This window comes from Peromyscus leucopus, chromosome 13, assembly GCF_004664715.2.
Source record: "Peromyscus leucopus breed LL Stock chromosome 13, UCI_PerLeu_2.1, whole genome shotgun sequence".
NCBI classification, from domain to species: Eukaryota; Metazoa; Chordata; class Mammalia; order Rodentia; family Cricetidae; genus Peromyscus; species Peromyscus leucopus.
The window spans coordinates 40800362-40818525 of NC_051074.1; positions in this window are offsets into that span (position 1 = coordinate 40800362).

An 18164-nucleotide genomic window follows, 5' to 3' on the forward strand; every position below is an offset into this window, starting at 1 on the left:
AAAAAAAAAAAAAAGTTTGAATAAATCTAATCATTAGCAGCCTGAAAGAAAGCATTAGACGATTCTGAGGCAAGACTGACTTACACAAAACTGTGGAATATTTTTCATTTTAATTCATGTCCACAGACAGTCCATCCTTAGAGGGCTTCCCTTTCAAGGCCCTTGAACGGCTGATTTCTCAAACACTAATTTCCCATTACTGCTCGGTTTCTTGTGAGATTTATTAAAGAGAAGAAATAATTTTTTACTTATTCTGTAATTGTCAGATAAAATATCCCAAAATTGAACTAAAAAATGCTGTTTAAATATACCATGTAGACAAAGACGTCTAAGTTTTGAAATCTAATAGCTAAGCTGTATTTGTGGTACTATACATTAAACAGTCACTGAAATGACTTTAAAAAAAGAGAAAGCATGAAAAGATAAAATTGAGAAGTGTTTTCCAAAAAGGCCGAGCATAAAGTGTCTTTACTAAAAGGAAACATGGTATAATATCATATATTTTATGTCAGGAATGTACTCAAAATACCCAAGTTCATACCCTGAATTACTGAAATAATAAGTTGTATTAACTCTTCCTTAATGGAGAAGAGTTAAACATCAGTACTTAAAATGCCTTGGCCCAGATGTCCAGATAAATGGATAATGAAATTGTGGTATAACAATGCAGTAGAGCATCATGCAGAAAAATGAACCCCAGAAAGCGTCATATTAAGCAAGGTGACACAGATTCAGAAAGACAAAAAAAAAAAAAAAATCACATCCTATGTTTTAATATGTGTGTGTAAGTGTAGATGAGCACAGGTACAGACCAAGAGGCTGGGGAGGAAATCATGACGGGGGAAGAGGTGCCCAGGTAGAGGGGCAGGCAAGAGGACCCATGTGACAATTGGGACAGAAAGGAGACTATGGAGGCGGAAGGGTAAATAAAAGGAAGGGTGTGGAGAGGCAAGGAGAAGGGAGAACCAAGGAAAAATATTGGGAAGGTGCCATAATGAAACCTAAACCTGTATGGTTTAATATATAATATAAGCAGATTTTTTTTTCAAATGCCTTTGCAAGAGTTTGTATTGTGACATTAAGATAGGCTAGGCAATGTTGTATACAAGTAGCTAGACCCCAGTGACTGAAAACTCAAAAGATGAACTTTTGTTCATCCTTGAAGCCTCATCATCAGTAATATTGACCTGAAAACCCGGACTAGATCCCGAATTCACGGAGTTTTCCTTAGCATCTGGGAGTAGGTCCCAGGCCTCCGTGTTTTCTTATTGGTTACCCAGGTTTTCTTCAGGCTTCCTGGTTTAGAACCACTGTGTAGGACAGGTTCAGTATATCATGATTGATTTTTCTCTGTGATCTCCTTCCTAGACTTTATACCTATTGCCTGTCAGAACCACACAGCCACAACCTGTGACAAAATGATGTTGGCGCAGGGTTTTAAGACGGTAGCCGATGCCTGAAGAACAGATAAAACAACGTATCAACCGACTCCAGGCAGACAGCCCAGGAGTCACTTCTGCACTTCCTTCTTATTCGAACGTGGTCCACGGATCTTGATATTGCTGGCATTCTTCCCACTATTGGATCAGATCAAATGACTCCGAGGGACCATCCAAGCCTAACTATAGGTGGTGTTCTTAGAGAAATGTCCCAGTTAATGGGGCAGAGGGGAACTTGCTCATGCCAAGATGGAGCTACTTATGTCAAGCTCGAACCAAAGGAGGTCTAAGAGGTCATGAGGGAGGGGATACTATGCTTGCACATCTGAGATGGGAACTAATCAAAAGACTCTGAAAGTCTTTATGCACATATATGCTCATGGTAATAACTGTTACAGGAACTCTCTGACAGCATAGAATATTCCAGACAAATTACATGTCTGAAGAACTTCTCCTAGTCACTATCTACATTACCCAGGGAGGAACTGGCAACCCTTGCAAGTGAACTTCTGTGACTGGTGAGCTCTAGCGCCCCTCCTTTTCCCAAGTTTCCCTGTCTCAACCTCCTCTCATGTCAGTGTTCCACCCCAGTAGGGAGATTCTAGACTCCAGCGCCCCGTATGCCACCTTCTATGCTGTGCTTACAAAACCAGAACTCTGCAGAGCTTTGAGGATGTGCTCTCTGAGACTCTGGCACACCATTTGTGCTGCATTTTAGAGATCAGTCATAGAAACCCACTCTGGTGTGAATGGGCAGGAGAAAGCGCTTATGAAAATTCCAAACAACAGAATGATGGGGATCATTTTGCTGTTTAAATGAAATGCGAAATAAAGACCACATCCCTTCTTCTTCATCATCATCTTCTTCATTTTCTTCTTCTTTTCTCCTCCTCCTCTCCCTTCTCTTCTTCCTCCTCCTATTCAGAATATGTGAGGCTAAGGACTATTATTTAAGGAATATATTTAAGGAATCTCATTCTAGAACATGCTAATTTCTCTTTACACTGAAATACAAGGGCAGGGGTTGCTGAGATGATTTGGTAGATGTGGTAGTTTGAATAAGAAGGGCCCCTATAGACTCATATATTTGAATGCTTAGTCACCAGGGAGCAGCACTATCAGGAGGTATGACCTTGTTGGAGGAAGCGTGTCACTGGGGGCGGGCTTTGAGGTCTCAGAAATTCAAGCCAGTCCCAGTGGCAGATGGTTCTCTTCCTGCTGCCTGAGGATCCAGATGTAGAACTCTCAGCTGCTTCTCCATCACCATGTCTGCCTGCAGGTCACCATGCTTCCTGCTGTGCTGACAATGAACTGACCTCTGAACTGTAAGCCAGCCTCAAGGAAATGTTTTTCTTTATAAGAGTTGCTGTGGTCGTGGTGTCCCTTTACAGCACAGAACACAGACAGTAGGTAATGTGCTTGCTGCAAAAAAGTCTGAAGACCTGAAGTTTGATACACAGAACCTATAAAACTTCGCGATGTTTTCCATCTATAATTCAAGTTCTTTCACCATGAGATAAGAGGTAGAGACAAGAGAATGCCTTGGAAGTTTGTGGGTCAGCTAGCCTGGAATATGTGGACAGCGGAAACAACAAAAGCACCTATTTCCATGAAGTGGGAGGAGAGAATGGACTCTTGAAAGTTGTCCTCTGACCTCCACGTGCAAGATGTGACATGCTACACACACTCCACAAATAATAATAATAATAGCATGAGAATGAAAAGCGAAATTCAGGCTTTTTATCCAGCCAACTCGGATATGCATTTACAGCATGATATAAAATAAACCATACATAACATTTATATCCATAAGCTTCTTAGAATAATTTTACTGTAAGCTGATTGTAGATAATTATGAAAATTAGAGTATAAACAAAAAAAATATTCATGCCCCCAGAATGTAGAAGTTATCATGACAAATACTCGACTGTTTTCCTGTTAGCATGTTACATGACTTGAAACATGTTCTAACAGCCTGGGACGGGGGAGAAGCTGAGGCGTGTATATAGTGTTATCAACATGGGGAAATAAAGCTCAAATGTTAAAATAAAGGTGGATTAGTGACTTTTTCTTTGACAGTGGGGAGAGATTGAAGCCAGGGCCTCATACACACCAGGCGAGCCGTCTACCAGTGAGCTGTACCCCCATTCCAGCTTCCTTCTGGGTACACCTGCTACATCAGGCAGGCTTCTAGCCTTGCCGCAATAATTGAAGTTCTGATCAGCCAATCAATCAGCCTTTGGAGAAAGCTCAGTGTAGGTGAACCTTCTTCCCAGGAAAGTTAGTTTACAGATTTTGCATCAACATTGCATTTTGGGGGTTTCTACAAACATCCCCACATTCTCTTTCTGTGCGGAGCCCCACCAAAGCGGCCAAGTCCAGCCGAGTCCATCTGAGAAAACCTTTTCCCCGGGAGCTGCTTTTATTCAGGCGCCATGCCTCACAGTATCTAGTTCATCCTCTCTGCCCGTTTCCCAGACTCCTTTGCCAATTGGTTTACTGCTAGTTTTACCCATCGGAACCAGCAGAGGAGAGGGGGTGACTGTCGTGAGAGAGCAGGGAAGGCGGCGTTATCCTGTTTGCTTCAGGCCCTATCGGCCGTGTCTATAACTGGTCGTTTGTTCTAGAAAGGGCCATTGGCTTTGGACTCCTGCCTCACAATCCAAGAATGTGCCCCATAAAGTCATCTTCGACCAACCAGCCGTGACTGATCACAAGCCCCACCTCTCTCCACGTGGTACCCCTAGGGCTTGCTCGCTCACACCGACTTTACTATCCATGGTGTGAGCAGGCCGGTTGTTAGCTCTGCCTTCTCCAGTCAGGATCATTGGTTCCTACAGAACTTCCTTTGGCTCTTTTAACCCTTTGGTGTTGGGAAAGCTCATTTACAAAGGTAAACTAGGTCTTTAGAGAGTCTACTGAGATAGCCCTTTTCCCCGGAGAACTGATGTCTAGGGGAGGGGTCCTGTGGTTTTTAATCTTGTTCTTCCTTAGAGGGAATCCCTGTATCCATGATCTTGCGTGGCAGGCTCTGGCAGGAGCTCCTTCAAGGGGTCAGACAGTTGAAAACATCCAAGCCAGAGACTTCCTCTTTCTATGTCTGCCCTGCCTTCTCATTCTCTTTTCTGGGCATTATAAGCAGGGGACTGGGTTCCATGCTTCGGTCAGGAAGGGAGGATTGGGGAGGGGGGGTGCGGCGGAGGGAAAGTCTTACTGCAGCAAAAATGCTAGGTAGTCACAGTACTCAACACAGACACACGGCCCTCATCTCAATGGTGACCAAAGTTTATTCCGGAGCCAAATATGAGTGATCATGGCCCCAAAACACAGATTTCCCCAAATTCCGGGTTCCAATGTGGAAAATGTGTTATGAAATTTTTATAATAACAGAGCAAATGAAGTGAAATCAAAGTACTTTTCTAGTTCCTGGATGGATACTTCAGGAAGGTGGTTAGAGCAGAGTCAGGAAAGCTCTGCTATCAGCTTCAGATGCCGTCAGACGATGGCCTTGACCTTCTGGTTGGTGGACTTACCTGAGAGTCACGGGGTGTTAGATCACACACAGTGGGCAGTAAAAGGTATTTAGGGAGAGAAGATAGGCAAGATGTTTGGCTGTGGATGCCCACAATCACCCTTTCTGGAAAGTTCAATGTAAATGGACTTTTTCCTAGGAACTTTTAGTTTACATATTTTACATTAATGATGCATTTTTTTCAGGTTTCCACAAGTACCCCCACAGTCTCATTCTGTGCTGACTCCCACAAAGTTGCAAAATTATTAACAACATAAATATTATTGTTTGAAGTATTAACTATTGGAATAAACATCCTTTTGTCCAGTACTGACCCTGTAGTGTGTGTGTGTGTGTGTGTGTGTGTGTGTGTGTGTGTGTAAAAATAGACAAGTCTGCTGTATTCTGTTATGTTATGGTTTTTAGAGATTAGAAAACAGAAGAAGTATTAATATGGCTTCAGATTAGATGATAAACTTCATAAAAGCATTTCATATATTTAGGGGTTACGGAGATGGCTCTGTGGAAAAAGCACTTGCTGGGCAATCATGACCAGGGTTCAGATTCCCAGAACCCAAAGGAATGCTGGGTGGACATGGTGGACCACTTGTTATCATGGCGTTGGGGAGGGGGAAGACAAGGGATCGCTGGAGGAAGATGGCCGTTTGTGTTGCTCATACCAGCAAGCCTTGGGTTCAGTTGAAGAACTTTGCCTCAGTAAATGAAGTAGAAAGTGACCAAGGAAGATATCTCTCCTCCTCCCTCCCTCCCTCCCTCCCTCCTCTCTCTCTCTCTCTCTCTCTCTCTCTCTCTCTCTCTCTCTCACACACACACACACACACACACACACACACACACACACACACGGGTGCACATACACAAATACACAGTGCACATAGATACATTAAAAAGCCATTTACTCTATCTAGAACATGTAGGACTGAAAACTCAGCAGTTCATTTTTCTAAGGTGCATAATTTTGTTGAATGTAGTGTTAAACTGAGGTTACAATTTTCTCTTGTTCCGAATTATCAAACAGTCAGACGTTTTGTTCCCCCATTAAAGTTGATTTAAACATACAGCTTATATAGGTTATATGGGATTTAGTTCCACGCTTTCTTGAACCAAGAGAAACTCAAGATGGATAAGCTGTGTTAACTCTACGAATCCATATGTGTTTTTATGAAGCTGAAAAGCAAGTCTAAGATTTTATGTGCCCTCTAAAAGATAAAATCTTTAGAGAGAAGCATACTCCTACCTCCATAAATATTGTACCAATGGCTTGTGCATTATCTAATAACAATAATAAATACACCCCAGTCAAAGGCAACTTTGAGTTTGTAATTGATTTTGACCATTAATCCACATTGAGTAACTGCAGGATACAGCAGAGTGGAAATGATGATGTGGCTGATGCACAGAGACAATTTTCCATCCATTTGAATAGCCCATTTTTAACCCTCTCAACGACTGCACAGACAGACCATTAGGTACCACATGACTCAAATGAAAGATGTGTTTGGAGAAGAGAGGTTAGAGTAAGTTAGCTCAGAAATCTTGCAAGAGATCTTAACTATGGTACCTGAAGGACTGAGACTTGCATTTTCAAAAAATTACTAATTGTATCACAAGCAAATGCAACAATATAATTTTGTGTATGAATATGTGTGTGTACACATGCTTGCATGTATATGTGGAGGCCAGAGGTTGATGTCTACTGTCTTTCTCTTCTAAGATTCATACTATTTTCTGAGATAGGCTGTCTCACTAAGTCTGAATCTCAGAGATTCAGCCAGGCTAGCTGGCCAGGGATCCTCCTCCTGTCTCTGCCTCCCCAGCACCTAGATTATAGGTGCATACCATCATGTCCAGCTTTTTATGTGGGTGCTCAACATTCAAACACTGATCCTTATGCTCATGAAACAGTAACTTTCCCAACCGAGGCATCTCCCCAGCCTCTGAAATTAATTTTATAATAGGAAAATGAGCCCTGCTTCCTTAGAAGTGTAGAACAGCTTCTTGAGACAATTTCAAATGCTGACATGCAAGAACAGTGGCCTAATTACACAAGAATCCCTCTGAATTCATTGGAAGTCCCCTTGATGAAGTTAGTCTGAAAATAAAGAAATTCCATCTTTAGTCAAAGGAGTTCTTCAGTCATTTCTGGACAGGAGCTCAGTTTAGGGTGACTAACGATAGCAGAATCCCTGAGTTTGCTAAGACTCATTTGGAAGCAGTTGATGGAAATGTAATGTGGCTCGTGCTTTTAAGGTTAGACCCATAGCAGAGGGTGGTCCATGTTACTGGAACAATTAAGCAGAAATTTGATGCCCACATAAAACCGATCCCTAACTCTCTAACTGGTTTGAAACTGCTCTGAGTTCTGAAACTAAAAGACAAGGCCATGTATGGCCCGCTCTGTCTGTCTGTCTGAGAAACACACTGGATAATGTTAAATTTGAACTTAACAATACAACCAATGAAGTTATATACCTTTAGATAAAATCAGTGCCGATTCCTCAGTTCTCTAGGAATTAAACAGTTTAAATGCCTCCCAGAAGTTTCAGTGCTAGGTCACTGTGAGCCATCTTACTAAATGGTAGCAAACTTAAACCGACCTATGAAAACAGAGCCCAGACATTTTCTTAGCTAACAAATGGTAAAATGTATATAGCCTCTTTATTAGAATGAGATAAAAGTACCTTTTTTTTTTAATTAGGGGACAAATTGGAAGAGTGGAGCCCAGTGTATTTTTACATATGCGTACCCTCACCAAACCACTACTCAGATTAAAAAAATAACAGTTTTCTGTTCCTCTGAAGGTTCCTTTGCAGCTTTTCTCAGTCAGTTTCTCTGAAGGCTGCACTGTTCTGACGTCCATTCACCTTGACTGCTCGTACTTGCCTTTGAACAGAGTAGCAAAATGTCAATGTAGCTGTTAGCGGTTATACATCTCTCAGAGACACCACAGGTCAACGTATTTTCCCTCACTCATTGGTTAAAAACACTATCTAGCACCAATGCTGCCCCAGAAGATAGTGAGAATACGATATTGAACAAGGAAGAATTTACGCCTGCCCTCGGGAAAGTTATAGAACACGGGAGAATACATAAAGTATACAACTGAGCGTGAGGCAGCTTGGTGAATGCCCCCACATGAGGGGGTGCCAGATGCCAAGAAGGGTGCATTACGTGATGACGGGGGTCAGCGGCAGCTCCTGGAACAATTTGCAGCTGGACTGAGACTGGAAGGATCTGAGTCAGGACTAACCAGATGGAGGGGAGGAAATACAGACACAGAGAAACAATAGGAGCAAGTGCTCAGACTGGAGAGAGCCTTGAATGATTGAGGAACCGGAGACACACAGACACACACACAAATTCAGACAGACACACAAACACAGACAGACAGACAGACAGACAGACACAAACACAGACAGATACACACACAGACACAGACAGACACACACACACAAGACAGACACACACATAAGACAGACAGACACACAGACACAGACACAGACAGACACACACAGAGACACAGACACACAGACAGTCAAACACACACACACACAAACACAGACAGTCAGACAGACAGACACACACACACACACACACACACACTTCCTTTTAACTAGACAAGTGGACAGGGGCTCCATTCTGAAGGACTTTGCAGGTTACATTCCAGAGTTTCTACTTAACTTCAAGGGCAGTGGGCACCCATGGAGAAAGGCTATCCTCATCAGATTGGCATCTGTCTTGAAGTATCACCATTAAGGGGAATTAAACATATGGAAAAAGAAAGGATGTGATGATCAGTTTGGGTGTTTTCATTTGGGACCAAAATTCGGAGTCAGGATCTTTCCTACCAGACACTGTTGACCACACTTGACTCTTTCCATCTAAGTGATGGGGAAGTGCTATGGTTTGGACGTGAAAGGTCACACACAGGCTTGCGAGTTTCTGTGTTTGGCCCCCCCATGATGGTGCTGAGTGGGGAGATGGTGGAAGTTTAAGGGGGAAGGGCCGAGCAGCAGGAAGTGGGTCACTGGGATGGGCGAGGGTGCTGGAAAGGTTATAGTCTGGCCCTGGTTCTAGATCCATCATGGTGTCAGGAGTACGAGGCTCATGTTTCTAACCTCCATGTCCCCAGCTGCTCCTGCTCCATACCTTCCTTGTCATGATGGACTGCACCCTTCCAAACTATGACACCCCACCCCACCCCAACTCTTCTTCCTTAAATCATCTCTTATCAGGTGTTTAATTCATTGTCTAACGATATGTATCAGTCACAGGACACAAGTCAGTGATGTTTGAGGATGGGTAACCTCAATTCCATCTTAAGAGAAAGGCATCTATGGTGATATTTTATTTGTACTGAAATGTGATTTTATTTGTATGTTAATAAATAAAGTTGCCTGGGGGGTCAGAGCTAATAGCAAGCCATAGCAGAAGCTAGGCGGTGGTGATGCATGCTTTAATCCCAGCTCTTGGTAGGCAGAGCTAGGCGGATCTCTGTGTGTTCAAGGATACAGCCAGCATGGAGACACACGCCTTTAATCTCAATACCAACCATAGAAGACCTGGAGGTCTGTACAGACAGGCAGTGACGAGGCAGTCATGTGGTTGGGTTTACAACCAATGAGAAGGCAGAACAGAAAGTCTATATAAAGACAAACACACAGGAAGTAGGTCTCTTGGGTGAAGAGGATAGCTTCAGCAGTGAAGGGTAAGGCTCTTAGCTCTGACCTCTTGGGCTTTCATCTCTGCATTGGCTCTGTGTTTCTTATTTAATAAGACGATTACTTCCACAGGCATCCGTAGTAGACACAAGCCACAGAATAGCCCAGCTTCCCAAGCAGCAAATGCAGGATTCACATCTGCCCCCCCCCCATCTCTATGGTAAGATTCCTCACTGCACTTAGGATTTTCCATTTTCCATGTTAGAAAACATTGTTTTCTTGATGCCTATATGTGCTTTATAACCATTATTAAGCTGGTAAGTTGAAGAGAAAAGGCACAAAATCATCTTTCTCAACCTGTCTAGTTTCCAGGACTCCTTCTTTGTGATCTACAGTTAAACTAATATTCTGCGGAATTCTTTCCAACAGCTGCCCTTTTCACTTCACTTCACACTTGCTTTACACACATGGATGTCTCAGCTGATTAGATTCCCTAGATGAACATGGCTGCGCATCATAGGGGCACAGGTGATGTAAACAGGCCGCATGCTTTGCCCTCTTGGATGTGATAAATTGGAATACAACGCCCTTACATGCAGGCTTGATGACCTGAGTTCAATACCTGGATCCCACAAGGGGCAGAAGAGAAGTTAGAGTTGTCCTCTGATCTCTGCACGCCATGGCACATGCACAACAGACAGATAGAAGGATGGATGAACACACACTACACACACACACACACACACACACACACACACACACAGTAAAAATTAAAAAAAAATATTTCCAACAGCCAGAAAACCCCTTCTGTTCCTTTCCAGGCTTTTGCATCTAGAGTATTTAATTCCTAATTATTGCTCTAAAATTATTATATTTTTGTGTGACAAAAACTTTTGCCTACTGAGCCATCTTGATGGCCCCCAATTGCTTTTTTTTTTTTTTTTTTTTTTAAAATAACTCTACTGATACAGCATGTATCTGAACTAAGAGTCTGTGGCAACTCACAATAAATATACAATGTCAAGTCTGGTTCAGTCCATCCTGTGTTGACTCTCGTACCTCGTACATGCACACACAGCTAAATGCAGTTGTAAATGTAAGGCAAGCTTTCAATAGGATATTGTCCCCTCCCCCCAGAAAATAATTACTTTCAGTACCTCAAAAATATTTTTAAAGGAAGGTAAAAACTAGAATTGTGTTTTAAATTAATGTACTGTTTCTATTAAAACTGCTCCTAGTGATTAATTTTTTGAAAATAGCTATTATTTATTATGTACCATCCAAAGAGTTCTATGCATACATGTGAATATTGCTGTTTTACATCTGGATGCCGGCTAATATGTAATTTTTAATACAACCATCATGTTGAAATGGACTTATTTGTGGTGTGACCCTAATTTCAATTTTGGCTTTATCTTTTCTATTTAGCTAGTTTAATTAAAACTCAAGATGAAGATTGAGTTAATTAATCTTCTGTCACTCTTTAAGTTCCAAAAGTGAACTCAAATACTTTATCATGTCCATGTTAGACATAGCCCTTCGTGTTAAACATTGTCTACATTTATGGAAATCTTCTACGAATGGCATTTGAAAACAAGGGACAGTATTGTTTGTTCTCCATCAAGAGAGACCTAGGTACTTCTAAGTCTTATATTCAGGTCAGGGGTAGTAGTGTACACCTTTAATCCTAGCACTTGGGAGGTAGAGGCAGGAGGATATCTGTGAGTTAAAGGCTAGATAGATCGACATAGTGAGACCCTGTCTCGAAAAGGAAGTCTCTTACTCAAATACGATATAAGAGAGAATTGCTGTGTGTGGTAATTGGAGTGAGCAGTGTTTGCCCATAGACTCAGGCATTTGAACGCTTGGTTCCCGGTTGGTGGCACTGTTTGAGGAAGTTTAGGAGGTACAGCCTTGCTGGAGAAAGTATATCAATAGGGGTGGGCTTTGACATTTACAGCCTAACCCCACTTCCAGTTCCCTCCTTCTACTTCCTGCTAGTTATAGAGATTAAGCTCTCTGCTTCTTCCTTCCACCGTTATGGCTCCCCGCCATGATGGACTCTACCCTCCGGAACTGTAAACCCAAATAAACCCTTCCTTCTGTAAGTTTCCTTGGCCATGGTGTTTCATCAAGAAAGTGACTAATTAAGGAAAAACTACATGGAAGGTAGGATTGATATGTGTGTGTGTGCCTGTATGTTATGTGGAGTGTGTGTGTGTGTGTGTGTGTGTGTGTGTGTAGACCAAAGGCTGATATTCAGTGTCATCCTCTACTGCTCTCAACCTTGTTTTTTGAGGTAGGGTCTCCCACTGAACCTGGTGTTCACCAATTTGCTGGCTTATATGGCTGGGGAACTCCAGGACTCTTCTTGTCTCTGCTTTCCCAGAACTAGGGTTACAGATATGGTAAGACACATTCAGATTTTCACACGCGTCCTGGGGATCTGAGCACATGTCTTCAGACTCCCGGGGGCAGGCCCTTTACCAGTGACAGGGTGTTTTTTTATGCAGTGTCTGGGTTTGCTTTTCTCTCAACTTTTCTCCATTTATGTTCAGCATAAGCTCACGTCAACTTTCATTACAATGCATCAGAATGTCACACTTTTACTCTCTTCTACGTTACCTGAAACCATGTGACCATTCTGTCTAATCCTCAAGGACTTAGCTGTGAACTTCCTTCTGATATAGCAAACTGTTTGCAAGCAACTTCAAAATCATCAGGTTAATTTGTAAAAACCTACTGTCAGGCATGAGAGTCGTAAAAACAAGGAATAACAGAGAAGAAATGAAAAAGATTAAAAATACATTATCTTTCAGGATGCAGTTAACTATATTTGCAATAATCTGTTCACACGCAAACACTCATGTAGTACACACCTATGTGCACACACTGCAGGGGTTTTATTTTATTAATTCCACAAGTGTTTTATCTTTCATAGTATGTCCTGAAAAATCTGCTGACTCAGTTCATAAACATAATCACCGTTACTCAAACTCTTGAGTTACCGAAAGTTAAAATAACATATTTTGAACATTTTTTGCTAGTAGTTTATGTGCAATTTTAGTTGATTCGGAGCAAATGTGCAAATTTAGGGGGAGAGAACAGAGTGACTGACAACCACAGGCTCTAACAGTGAATTCCCCCGGGATAGCACAGCCAAGCTAATGGGCGTCTGCGCCTGAAATCATCCCCTGCTCTCTCTCAAACACACCTGTTTTGCTTCCACTCGAATGTGGGTTACACAGAAAGATCCTTCCACCCTCCAGCCTCTTTCTCCATCCTCAGCTTGTTCAAGCAACATTTCCCCAGGAGGTTATCTAAGCCCATTATTTCCCTCTTCCTGAGTCTCTTACTTGTGCCTATTGGATTTACATCCTGCTCCATCTCATGAGACGGTTTTCAAGTGCTGTTATGCACCATCCAAGAGGAGTGTTCTGGCATCATTTCCTCCTAGGATTCCCTTTCTTAACTTCTACCCATCACACTCTTCCCACATTCCTCTTGCTGTACGACTGGCCACTTCTCAGCCTCCCTGCCCACCCCCATTCCCCATACTCTGTATCTGCAAACGTGATTCAATCTGCATGCTTTGCCTCAGACCCTTCCATGTCCTTTCCCATGTCCCCATCTCTCTGGGTCTCCGCTAAAGGGCTTTCTCTGTTCTTCTCCCTATACTTACCCCTCTACATCAGGGACTTATTCTCTACAGCAGCTTTGACTAATGAAGTCAGAAAACAAAGGGTAGAGACTCACGATTATCAGGGCAACAACTCTGCAGTGGTTTAATGCACTTTCTCAGAGTCCCCACGGGGACTGACTGGATTCCAGGTGCTCTCAGAAGTAACCAGGTTACCAATGTAGCCCTTAGTTAGCCCTCTCACTGGGTCACTTTCTTGTTTCACTTTTCTCTGTCCCTCATCATGTTTTCTTTTTCTTTCTTTTTTTATTTTTTATTTATTTATTTTTTTTTTTTATTTTTTTTTTTTTTTTTTTTTGGTTTTTTTCGAGACAGGGTTTCTCTGTGTAGCTTTGCGCCTGTCCTGGAACTCACTCTGTAGACCAGGCTGGCCTCGAACTCACAGAGATCCACCTGGCTCTGCCTCCCGAGTGCTGGGATTAAAGGCGTGCGCCACCACCGCCCGGCCCTCATCATGTTTTCTGGAGGTCCATCTTGCCATTAAATCTAATCATTTAACTCCTTGCTAACTCAGACTAAGACAGGATTTTTCTTTCAGTCCATGTTTTCCTTTTGGTGACTGGGGATTTCTAGTTCTGATTCTTTAAAGGTATTGACACACTTTGACCATCCTCAAGTGTGAACACTCAAGCAGGTTCCTATCATGAATCAGAGGGTGACATTTCTGGCCTCTCACCAAATTCCTTACTTGAATATCTAATAAGTAAATCCAACATAAACTACTTTTCCAGTCTCAGCAAAGAGGAATCCTCATTTCAAGTTGCTCAGAGGAAACGTGGGCATCAGTTTTGACCACTGTGCTTTTCTCTCATGTCCACATCCAGTCTCTCAAGGTGAAGAGTGTCACAAGAACGTGACTATAGCTGGATGTGGTGATACACACCTTTAAACTCAGCAGAGTCAGGAGGACCTCTATGTGCTCAATGTCAGCCTGGTCTACAAAGTGAGTTCCAGGCCAGGGTACACAATGAGACCCTGTCTCAGAAGGAAGAAGGAAGAGGAGGAGGAGGAGGACTAGAGGGAGAGGGAGAGGGAGAGGGAGAGGAGAGGGAGAGGGAGAGGGAGAGGGAGAGAGAGAGAGAGAGAGAGAAGAGAGAGAGAGAGAGAGAGAGAGAGAGAGAGAGAGAGGTGACTGTGGGTTAGGGAGATGGTTAGTGATTAAGAGGATATACGACCCTTACAAAGGACCCTGGTTTAGTTTTCCACACCCATGTCAGGCAGTTCACAGCTGCCTGCAACTCTAGATCCAGGGTATCCAACACTCTCTTCCCGCCTCCGTGGGCACCCGCAACCGTATGCCCAGACAGACACATACATGCGCACGCACATACACACAGTTTAAAAAAATCTTTTAAAAAAAGAAAAATATGACCATTGTCCCAGTCCCACAAGCATCATTTCTCATCTGTTATTAATTTATGGAAGCCTCTGACTGGTGCCCTGGATTCCATACTTGACCCCTTGCAGTCTGTGGCACAGTACAGGGGACAGACAGTCCTGTAGAAATAGCACTGACATGTCTCTGCTAACATTCTCTCAGAAGCTCTGCCACACACTCTTATAGGTGACCTTATGAGGATGATACAGTTAAAGATCCTACAGTATGGAAATGAGCAGGAAAATCCCATCAAGGGATGAGAATAAAGATGTAGGAGGTTGAGCCTAGACCCTGAATGTGAGTTCAGTAGACAAGGGGCAAAAAGAAATTGTGAGAGCTCTGAATACAAGTTGAGATGACGTGTGTGTGTGTGTGTGTGTGTGTGTGTGTGTGTGTGTGTGTGCGCGCGCGCGCGTGTGTGTGTGTGTGTGTGTGTGTGTGTGTGTGTGTGTGTGTGTGTGTGTGTGTGTGTGTGTGTGTGTGTGTGATTAGATGTTCTGCAGGTTGCTTTCTTTGAATCTTTGCAGAGTTCAGTTGACGGAAGCCAATGTGAGAGCTCTTTGTGGTTATCATCATCCTCATTACCGTATTCACTCAGGAAATTATAGCTTATTTAGTACTTTATTCCTCATATTAATCATGTGAAGTTTCAGGACAACCCAGTAAGAATATACAAATGAAAATAATAAACCCGCCTGAGGTTCTTAAAAACCTGGTGAAGTCCAAACATGTCGCCACAGAAGATGACTCAGTGACCCAGGATTGGCAGGTGGCTGCCCTTAGCTCACTGGTTTTTATTGGACTTGCTACAATTTTAAGATGGTGTCTGCAGAGCCTTCCTCTCTGTCATCGTCTTGGATGCATCTACAGAGACCTGGATTTGACTCATCAACTGGAAAAATCCCTCAATGGCTTAACTATTCTTTTCCGATGGGTGCTAACTTAGGGTTGTTTCCACTGAAAATGGAGACCGGACTCATTTAGAAAGCTTGCTTTTGTCTCGAGGAAGAATGGGAGGGAAGCCTGCCTGTCTCAAAGGGTGTAGGGGATGTACAATCTGATTTACTGCTATAATTTGACCAGACCGTGTGGACAGCAAAGAAAATGTTCCCTCTGGGGGGGCACTCGGGTATCTCCTTGGCCTGGCTTGTCTTTAGGAAATAAAAACTCTGAGAATGGTCTGCAATTACTTCTAAATCTGGAAATATTTTCAAACGGTAGTCCACATGTCTCTGAGACTTTCCTCTACATGATGGTCTGTCAGTGGGCCAGGAATAACTGTGTTTCCATACAGGTTGTAGCTTTTATACTGTGTACAGCCATTTTAGCATATTACGCTAGACGTACCTCGTACCAATTCTCTCCTTAAAAATAGGTTTGGAAACGATTGCTTTATTGAGTGCTTATAAAGTGTCACAAATTATCCAAGCTGTACAACACTCCTGAAAAATGCTAATGTATCCACTCAGCAGCTCCACAGAAATTAATACAGCAGTACTAAATGGAATATGGGAGTGCCTTGTCTAGCAAGGAACATGGACTCTTCAGTGACACTGTATAGTGAGACAGATGTGTACATGTGATCAAACTGAACAAACAAAACAACTGCAACTTGTGACAAATGTTACGAGGCAGCAATTAATAGAGGAGGCCAGGAGAGTCCCTTTCAAGCGGTACTGTCTCAGCTGGTACAAAGAACTGGTCATGAAACAACACGTGATAGGAAGTGCCTTCCTAGTTTGGTTGATGATGAAGTTAAAGGTCCTTTGCATCCATGGGTCCTGAGGTGGAAAGCCCTTCCTATTTTAAAGGAGCTTAAAGAATGGGTATGTAGACGTGATACAGACACCAAGCAAGGAAGGATGAAGAATCTTTCTGTCTTTCTTTCTTTCTTTCTTTCTTTCTTTCTTTCTTTCTTTCTTTCTTTCTTTCTTCCTTTCTTTCTTTCTCTCTTCCTTCCTTCCTTCCATCCTTTCTTTCTTCTCTTTCTTTCTTTCTTTCTTTCTTTCTTTCTTTCTTTCTTTCTTTCTTTCTTCTTTCTTCCTTCCTTCCTTCCTTCCTTCCTTCCTTCCTTTCTTTCTTTCTTTCTTTCTTTCTTTCTTTCTTTCTTTCTTTCTTTCTTTCTTTCTTTCTTTTCTTTCTTTCTTTCTTTCTTTCCTTCTTTTTTTTTCCTTCCTTCCTTCCATCCTTCCTTAATTCCTCCCCTACTTCCTTCCTTCTCTCTCTCTTTTTCTCTTTCTCTCTTTTTCTTTTGGTTTTGGTTTTTCTACACAGGGTTTCCCTGTGTAGCTCTGGATTTTCTGAAACTCACTCTGAAGACCAGGCTGGTCTTGAACTCAGAAATCTGCCTGTCTCTGCCTCCCAAGTGCTGAGATTAAAAGCATACACCATCACTGCCCACGTGAAACATGAATTGTATGTTTGGTATATCACTCGAATTTATAAACAAATACAGGAGCTGGAGAGATTGCTCAGTGGTTAGGAGCCAGGCATAGGTTTGACTCCCAGCATCTACATGGCAGCTCACAGCCTCTGTAACTCTAACTCCAGAGGATCTGATGTCTCTGCTGGTCTCTGTGGGTACCAGGCATGCATGCGGTGCACAGACATACATGCAGACAAAATACTCATACACAAGATAAAAATTAAAAAAAAAATAGATTACTATATTAGGGTCCCCCAGGGAAATTGAGCAAATTGAGCTTTCCTCTGCTCTTTTTTTCTGTCTTGGTAAAAGTGGATCTTCCTTCCTCACTTCCCTGGTTCACTGATGGTCTCCTCTAGGAACAGCCCCATAAATATAATCAGCAATGATGTCTTGCTACCTGTCTGTGTATCCTGTGATCCAGCCAAGTTAACATCTCAGTGGAAATTGGGAGAAATTAAACCTCACTTTCAGGATTGAAAAGCCAAGAATCCATACCCCGGCTTCCATCTCAACTAGTCTTTTCTGATTTTAGCATTTTTTTTTCCTTTATCTAATTACAACCTTTAGAATGGAAGCTTTATAAATTACACGGACTAGCTCTGCATTATTTAAAATAGAAATCCATCCCAATGTGACACTGTCAGCGAAGTGAAGCTTCCTGATGGCTACTTTGCACAAATGCCCACAGCCTGGTTGGGGAGCAGCTGTCCGGGAAGGCTGCTCACCACATGCAGCAGGATTGGTACTTTCGGTACCTCTCATGGGAATGAGGATTCGCGGTGTGAATTTTGCCCACGTTAGACTCTAAATTCACCCAGTTGGTGATGTTGTAACAGTTACAGGGAAATTAAGAGACATTCACGAGTAGTCTTTGAGTTGTTGTCTAGTAATTTTTTGTTTATTAAGTTAATTACATGCGTGAGTATGAACATACGCATATAGCTGTAAGTTCACATACACAGGCATATGATTTTATTTGAGTTGAAAACACAAAGCGCTTGTGTTTTCAAAATAGTGAGACCATTA